Source organism: Vigna unguiculata, chromosome 10 (assembly GCF_004118075.2).
Source record: "Vigna unguiculata cultivar IT97K-499-35 chromosome 10, ASM411807v1, whole genome shotgun sequence".
NCBI lineage: Eukaryota > Viridiplantae > Streptophyta > Magnoliopsida > Fabales > Fabaceae > Vigna > Vigna unguiculata.
This window is the reverse complement of record NC_040288.1, coordinates 9,842,783-9,851,927: the sequence shown is the minus strand read 5'-3', so window position 1 is coordinate 9,851,927 and position 9,145 is coordinate 9,842,783.

The window sequence follows — 9,145 nt, the reverse complement described above, 5'->3', positions numbered from 1 at the left end:
TTTGGCATTTGGACAATGTTGGTTGTGTTTTCAGGATTATTTTTCCTTCTTTTATATTGTTCAATAAGTCTTTGTTTGGGGGTCATTCTACGTCTTCTATTTGTAGCATTTATTCTGCATCTTTTTCTTTGTTGTTCTTATGTTGATTTGTTAGAAGGAATATTTTCCATTTAGGTATGTTGTCTACTTAAACCAAAAACAATAAATAATAAATCCAAAATTAATATAAATTTAAAAATGTATTACTTGGAAGAAAGTAGTGAATGAATGAAAAGAAGGACAATGAAAGTAGTACATAATATGTACAAAAAATAAAATTAAAAGAAGATAATGATATAGGAAGAAGTACTTAAATGTGTGAGTAGAAAGACTACAAAATTTGATTTGATGTAACAATGATGAGCAACAAATGTAGACGATGACAAGCTGGTTAGCAAGTTACTGAACAACAAAAAAATTGTAATTAAAAAAACACTACAGCATTTTTGGCTTTAGGCAACACAAAATTTATCCACAAATAGAAAAGTGTTGCCTAAACATGGAAAAACCAACACTTTTATTGATGTGGCTTAAAGAGTACCTAAGGCAACAATTTTCAAAATGTTGATAACTTATACCATATTTTATTCAAATGTTACCCTAAAAAGTGTGGCCTAATATATTAAAACATGACTTAAAATAAATTAAAAAGTTTAATTTTAACTAAAAATTCCTAGATTCTGAAAATTCCCAAAACTAAAATTTCCCTCCTATTGAAAATTAAACATTGCGCCAAAACTAAAGACACACTGCTAAACCTAAACATACAGTCTAAGACACTAAAGCCATCTTCTTCCCATTTCCTTCTCTTGTTTCCAGTCAATTTTTCTTTGAACCCTAACCCTGACCAAACCCAAAGCTTTAAGCATTCTCCATTCAATCCCTTCCTTAAGCACAACACCAAGATAGTCCATTCTCAACTGGACTCAATTCGCAGCAAAACCCTACCAAAGTTAGATTCCTCGAACTCTAATTTTCGATAGGAGGAGACCCCCTCCCTTTGCCGTCGTCATCCTTTGGTAATGACGACGACCCTTTCGGGACCTGGTACGGCAACATCGACTACCTTCTAAACATCTCAGTGATCGACTCTGCGTGCTGCCTCCTGATCTTCCACTTCGTCAAGCTACGCAGCGACCACCGCCGCATGTCGGGGCCCGCCGCTCTCGCCTCCAAGCTCCTCGTTGTCTGGCATGCCACTTGTCGTGAAATCGCCCGCCACTACGGCACTGACATCACGCGGTTCCTTCTCATCGAGGGCGGCAGCTGCGCCCTCCTCCTCTCTCTCATGTTTTCACCCCCTCCTCCCATGTTGTCATCACTGCCTAACTTTTTCATAGGTTCAAGGTTTTTATACTGTTACCATGCCATTTCCTTACAACACTGGATTTTAATAGAACTGCAAGATAAATTGTATTTTTTTTATTTTTTGGAGAACATAATACTTTTTAATTAGTTGTAAACATTTTTACTTATGGAATTGTACATAATATTACAATATAATTTTGCAATATATGAAAATTCTCAATTCCATATTATATGTTAGAAGTGTCTTATTTAATCTATTTTATTTTATTTCTACAATTTTAATAGAATAAATATATTTTAATTAATACTATTCAAATAAAATTATTAATATTTCATTTGAAATAGTATTGTCTAAATGTATAGATAAAATTAAAATTATATTTTAAATTATTTTATATCATTCAATTTTTATAAGCCTTATTTAAACAAATTTATTTTGTTCCACACTTTCATAAATGTGGCCTATAGAAATAAGCAACACGAAAAAAATCGTTGCATTATATTGGCCGAAAAACTGTTGCCTATTGGAACATTTTAGGCAACATTTTTTAATTGTTGCATAATAAGCAACGGTTTTTGAATTTCCTGGCCTAAGCGGAAAAAAATCGTTGCCTCTAGTATAGGCCACGACCACCTATGCAACGACTGCAAATCCGTTGCCAATTCATTGTCTAATCTTCAGGCCACAGTTTTTCTACTTTAGGCCATGGTTTTTGGTCCATTGCCTAAAGTCATTTTTCTTGTAGTGAAAGTAATTTGTCAATTTTAAAATAATATAACATGTTAAAAAATTGCTAAGTTCTAAAAAAACTCTTAATAAAAAATTGTTAAGTTCTAAAAAGAATACTGAATTGTAATGATAAAATAAAGTGATGTTGTGTATAAATGTTGTAAACTTGTAAAATGATTAAAAATTAAGAACATTGTTGTGTAATTAAAAATAAAAATATTAATCTTTTAAACTTATAAAGTGTTTAAAAATTAAAAGTAGTTATAATGAAAAATATTTATGAAAAAAATTCATGTAAACTTATAAATTAAGAAAAAATTAAAAGTATTTTGAATGAAAAATATTCATGTTATAAAATTTGAAATTATAATAAAAATATCTTTATTGTAAAGTTATTAAATAATTTAAAGTTGTAAACAGTTATAGTGAAAAATATTTATGTTGTAAACTTATAAATTAATTAGAAATTAGAAATACTTATAAGGTAAACTTATAAAATGATTAAAAATTTAAAATATTGATGTTTAATTAAAAATTAAAAATATTATGGTTGTAAACTTATAAAGTGATTAAAAATTACAAATACTTATAATGAATAATATCATATTGTAAACTTAAAAATAAAGGACAATTTAAAAAACTTATAATAAAAAATATTTATATAATAAACTTATAAAATTATTAAAAAAATAGAAATACTTATCAAGTAAACTTATAAAATGATTAAAAATTAAAAATATTAATCTAGTATAATGAAAAATATTTATGTTGTAAACTTAAAAAAGAATAAAAAATTAAAAAAAAAAACTTATAATGAAACTTCTTCACGCCGCCTGTTGCTGGAATAGATTTTCTGGCTGCCTCTGTGGCTAGTTGCTTCTTGGGAGCCTTGCCTCCGGTGGATTTGCGTGCAATTTGCTTGGTTCATGCCATTGGTGAGATAAATTCATAAAAAAAATAAGTAAATTCTAACAATAAAGAAGATGTGCACAAAAAATTAATGGTGAGATTATAAAAGATTTAAATTTCATTTGTCATCGTTCCCACTGGAAAACAAAATTTGAAACATCAGAAACAATAAAAAAACATGAAAAGTGAGTAATCATAAATTGGACAATTGGACATTCAATAATAAGCATACACACGGGTAATGAATAGGAACAATGGAAAATACCCTTTTTGTTTAATCCAATGAAGATAAATAGCATCAACAAAGTGTGTGTGAAAGCAAAGACAATAAGCAAGGCAAGACAACTTCATGAAAGGAACAGTAATGAAATGATGTTGTTGCATAGAAAAACAAATTGTAAAATAACTGTTACATCACTAGTGCAGAGAAGGGTTTTGGTCGTGGTTATTTTGACCATTTGGCTTCGGTTAAAGACTTGAGGCATATCTAGCTGAGTCAAAAAGAGGTGAGCTTTCTGTCTCAGTTATGACCCGAGACATATTTCTCCATTACTACCTCAGTTTTGGAGGGAACCGAGGCATAATATGCATTAAATTTTTTTTAAAAAAATAAATCAAACGGTTGCCTCCCTAATGGGATTTCTCCAGTTCTTCTTAGCAGTTCTTGCCTAGAGAACGCTGCAAACATTCGCACCTTTGAAGCCACAGATCTGCGATGCCAACCATCATGCTGCACCTCACGACTTTGAAGCCACAGATATGTGACGCCAACCATCACGCTGCACCTCGCAACTCAACCAGGAGACGCCAACCATCACGTTGCACCTACATCATGAAGCACATCAACCACTTTCACACAACCTGCAATAAGAATGTCCAAAACACCATAACATATCGCGCTTGAGACGAGTAACCACAAAACAAAGAACGACACACCAAAGCGATGCACCATTAGCCCGTGAACGAACCAGAACCGCAAACCATCAAACCTCCATGTGCGTCACCTTCGAAAGAAAGTAAAACGAAAGTAAAACGAAGGAAAGTTTGTGTGATTGCATGTTGGATCTGAGATGTTGGTGTGAAAGAAAGTTTGGAACTTTAGAGAGGATTGGGTCAAAAACCTTGAGAGAAAAAGAAGAACTTGATGCAGAGAAAATGGGAAGAAGAACCTCGCGAGCAGAGAAGAAGACGAAGTGGTGACTATTTGTGATTTGGGTTTTTTTTAACCTAACTGTTCTTCCTCGGTTTAATTAAAAACCAGGGCATAAAACCATTTTCTGCCTCGGCTCCTGGACAACTGAGGTATAATCTTTTTCTTTCAAAATGAAAAATTAAAAATAGCGGCAAAGTTGGCAGGTATTATGCCTCGAGTATGTGTGAACAGAGGCAGTATGAGAGTTTTTGCTTCGGGTATTATGATAACTGAGGCATAAAATGTTGCAAAAATTTTAAAATTGCCACCGCGTACTTATATGCTTCGTTTGCTCTACAACCAAGACATAAAGGCCGAATTAGAAAGCCACAAATGTACTAGTGCATGTTAAATTATTTTAAAAATAAATAACTTATCATATTAGAAAGGATGAAATAGGAATTAAAAAAAGTGGACACAAAAGAGGGAATCCTCTTTATTATTGTTATATATAATTATTTTAATTTAACAAATAATAATTAAGAGGATAAAATTATATAAACAAAAGAGGACACAACAAATGTATATATCTTTATATATGTAGTTATTGTATTATTTTTATTTTTATCACTACGAGATATTATTATAATGGTATTATTATTATTATTATTATTATACTAAGACACATATCTTAAATTAATTTACTACGGGATCGTATTTCAATTACTTGTCATTTTTATTTGTTTTGTTGTTAATGTATATTTATATATAATTATAGATTATTAGAGTTGACATTAGCCTTAGTGTTAGCATTAATATCAATATTTATAGCATAAATATTATTATTATTATTAGTATCATTATTATTTTTATTATTATTACTATTCATAATGGTGTTATTATTATAAGTGTGCTTTTTTTAATTATTGAAATTGTTGTTATACTCAATACTTTTGCTAAATAGAGTTTTAATCTTTTAAATTTTTATAATTTGTAATTTATATTAATATTAGTATTAGTATTTTTAATGGTTAAATAAATATAATAACAATTATATTATTATTCTAAAAAAATTTAAAATAAAAAAACAAAAAAAAATGTTTGCACGGATCGTAGGCTATTATAATCATTTCGTAAAATTAATTAACTTTATTATACTGCGATATCAATTTTATTTATTATATTTAAAACTGAAATTATTATTACATCACGTAGATTTACTATTTCATTACTTTAATAACAACATTTACAAGAATATAACTTAATTTTCATAATATTTCATTACATAATACTTTCACTATTTTATTATTTTAAAATACAAAATAAAACAAATACGCCTCGTGCGTAGGAACGGGTTAGTATACTAGTAAGACTTTAAAAAACCATACATATATCATGTCCTTTAAACGATCACTCTTTCATTCTTCAACATATTTTGTTGTTCGCGACATAGTAGGTTTGTCTAATGGTTCATCATGCCAAGTCCAAATTGTATAACTTCTGAATATATCGAAGATGAATTAATGATCATGTATTTCACTCAAATCCTAAAATATCTTATTCAAACAATAAACACAAGGATAATAATATGTCCCATTCACAAGGCTTGTGTGTTCTTAAGCATATTGGAAGAACTCAACAAATTCATTTTCATAGTCTTCACTAACACGATGTGCATCCATCGAACTTCGATCCACAACTACGTTGATAATAAACTCAATTGTTCTCACATTTGTAATTCTTAAAAAAGTGAGGCCCTACTAATTTGGAAAAACATTTTACATAAATTTGATGACATTTTGACAGTATTTCACATCGATCTTCGAAGCGCACGAAATAAAAGTGATCAATCATGACCACAGTCAAGTATGCATTCAAAGAACAACAGAAAATGGTTTGAACCAAAATTTTATCAAATTTATGCATAGACTTACAATGTACACTTATTAACAAATTATGAAAAAAAAATTCAAATTGTCCAATTGGAAAATTCAAGATTTAATACAAACGACTAATGTTCAATTTGCACTAAATCATAAATGAGAACTAAGGTTCGCTTGATGTCTACATCTAAAATTATAATTTAAATGACTAGTAAGCCTTAACTAATAAATTAATTTCACTATAGTTTCTTTGAATTTTTAAAATGTAAAATTCAAATGGATATAAAATTTTTGAACAAAGCCTAAACCTCAAATTGTAAAAGTCATATTCAACACAAATAAGGGTGACATTCAGGCATAATTATGACTAAGTTCCCCAAAAACAGTCAGAATCATAATGTAGGAAACTAACTTCAATGCAGCAAACTAATCAGAGAGAAAGTTGTTTCACAAGTAAATGCCCACAAAAAATGAAGAAAGCACTTCTTTTTGTCACAATGTAGGCCCCACAACATAAAACCTTCATCGCCATACAAGAAAACCTAAGTTCACAACTTTTTTACGCGGGGACAAATGAAGGAGAAAGGCTCGCTGTAGGAATTTTAAACAAATGTGTGCCTAGCATATAATAGTTAGACGTAAAAAAGGTTTTTTATGTCTGAATCATATAGGTTAGACATAAATTTACATCTAATCTATAATGATTAGAAGTAAAAAGCGTCCTTTACATCCCATTATTATAGACCAGACATAAATATTGTTCATTTACTTACAAAATTGTCACTACACATTTTGTACATATGTTACTTTCAAATCAGACATAAATTTGGCAACATGAATGACTATTTTTGTGCTAGTGAGTGGTGGAGGTGGAGGTAGTTGGTTATCTAAACTATTCACGACTGAGGATTTGGTTAATTGTTTAAGCATCTAAACAAAAGAATTTTGGATTTGAGTAACAAAACTTGAAGCAACTTGCTCAATCCATTAAGCTTGTCTGTCTTCAATGGCTCTGAGTTCCTTTATAGCAATAAATTCTCGAAGAGCATCTTGGATCATAGCTTGCACAATATTCAAAATTGTAAATGGTTTGATCAGAGCGTCCAACTGAAATAAACATATGAGATCTATTCCCTTTTTATTAAAATTTATGTTAGACATCACTATGAATAACGATATCTCAGTTAGACTAACACTCCAAAGTTGAAAAATCATATGTCATCGCATTAAACAATTTATTAAAAAGTAGAAAAAAGATAAGGGGGCCAAACTAAATTCATGAACAAAAACTTACCAACAAACTTTTCTATAAAGAGACAAAAATTTAGAGTAATAACTACAAAGAGAGAATTCAACCATCATTACACCATTTTTTACTTTAGACCACACTAAACTAACCCACATGTATAAAAGTGTTGCCTAAACATAAAAATGGCCACAAATATATATATATATATATATATATATATATATATATATATATATATATATATGTGTGTGTGTGTGTGTGTGTGTGTGTGTGTGTGTGTGTGTGTGTGTGTGTGGCTTAAAACTACTAAAAGCCACATTTTATAAATCGTTGATTATTTAGGCAACATTTTTTTTAAAAGTTGCCCATAGAAAATGTGGGCAAAACAATAAAATTATGGCATCTTCCTTGTGTTTTTTTCTTATCAATTATACTATACACTATGATTTTTCTTCATACCTATAGATTAGGCAGCGCTAGCATTGCAACAACTAGAAAACCATTGTGTAAAATAATAAGCCACATTTTTTTATTGTTGCTTATATAGTGAATTTTATTTTCCTTAAACCTAAAGAGCATATACAAAAGAATGTTGTCTATTTGTTTTAAGCAATATGGTAGAAAATGTTGATAGTTATAAGCAACAGTTGTTAAAATGTGGATAGTTTAGACAAAATTTTTAAAATTGTGATAATTTCACTTTAAATATTTTTAAATTACCATCATCTGGCCTAATTAAATTATTGTAAGATAGATCAATTGTCTTGTGGTGGAGGGTAGTTGGGCCAAGTCACAATCAAATCATGAAACTTTGGTTATTACAATCTTAAGAAGAAAAAGTTGCACTTTAACTATTAGTTATAGCTTTTGGCTTAATGGTAAACACTCAATCCAACAATTGGTATCAAAGCTAAAAGAATACACAACATCTTAAATTGTGTTGCATAAAACTATGAAATAACATGTTGGCCAAAAAGTGTGGTCTATTATTTTTTCTAAGGCAATGGTTTTCAAAATTTATGTGGCCTTAGGAAAAACATTATTGTCTTTGAGCAATGGCCACAATTGTAAACTCCACAATAGGAAAACCGTAGTAAAATCATTGCCTAAACTTTAAGACCACAATTTTTTTACTTAAGACAATATTTTTAAGTTGTTGTTTAAACTACAAAATGGTGTAACTAGTCTGTTATAAATTATAAAATGCAAGCTTATAAGTGCAATTATTTCCTTCACAAAAAATGTGAGTTACATTCAAGTCCATAATCTCACAACTTTTCATCAATTTCCTCTATATATACCTTTAGGAGACCAGAGGAAAATTTAAGGAGAAAAAAAAAACTTGGCATACTAACAAAGACCCACCCAAAGAAATTACTTCCAATCCTTTTTACTCCCATTTTTCCTTTCCCTTTTCTAAAAATATGCTTGGTGATAAAAATAGGCGAGGATTAAGTGACAACGAATAAACATTGGTGATTTGTATTTGTAAACATAACGAAGTTGTGGAAGAACAAATAGTACAAAAATAGGACTAGAAAAACCAAAATCAATTATTCATTTTATGTATAAAATGTCTTCTTACTTTTCAAGCAAAGTTATTTTAATCAATTTTAAGTTTATAATAATAAATTAAATATGTTTAACTTTTACAATTTTTTAAAGCAATAATGATTGAATTAGAGGAACAATCGGGGTTACTCCAACTCTTTTATAAACTTACACAATAAAAAACCTTGTAATTCTTTATTTTGCTCTAGAGATCAACATCAGAAGCACATCTTTATTTTGAACTTCTAATTTAATGTAACACCCCATTTAATTAATTACCTTAATTAAAAGAAATGTCACACAAAATAACATAAGAAGCGAAGTCATGGAGTATAAATATCACT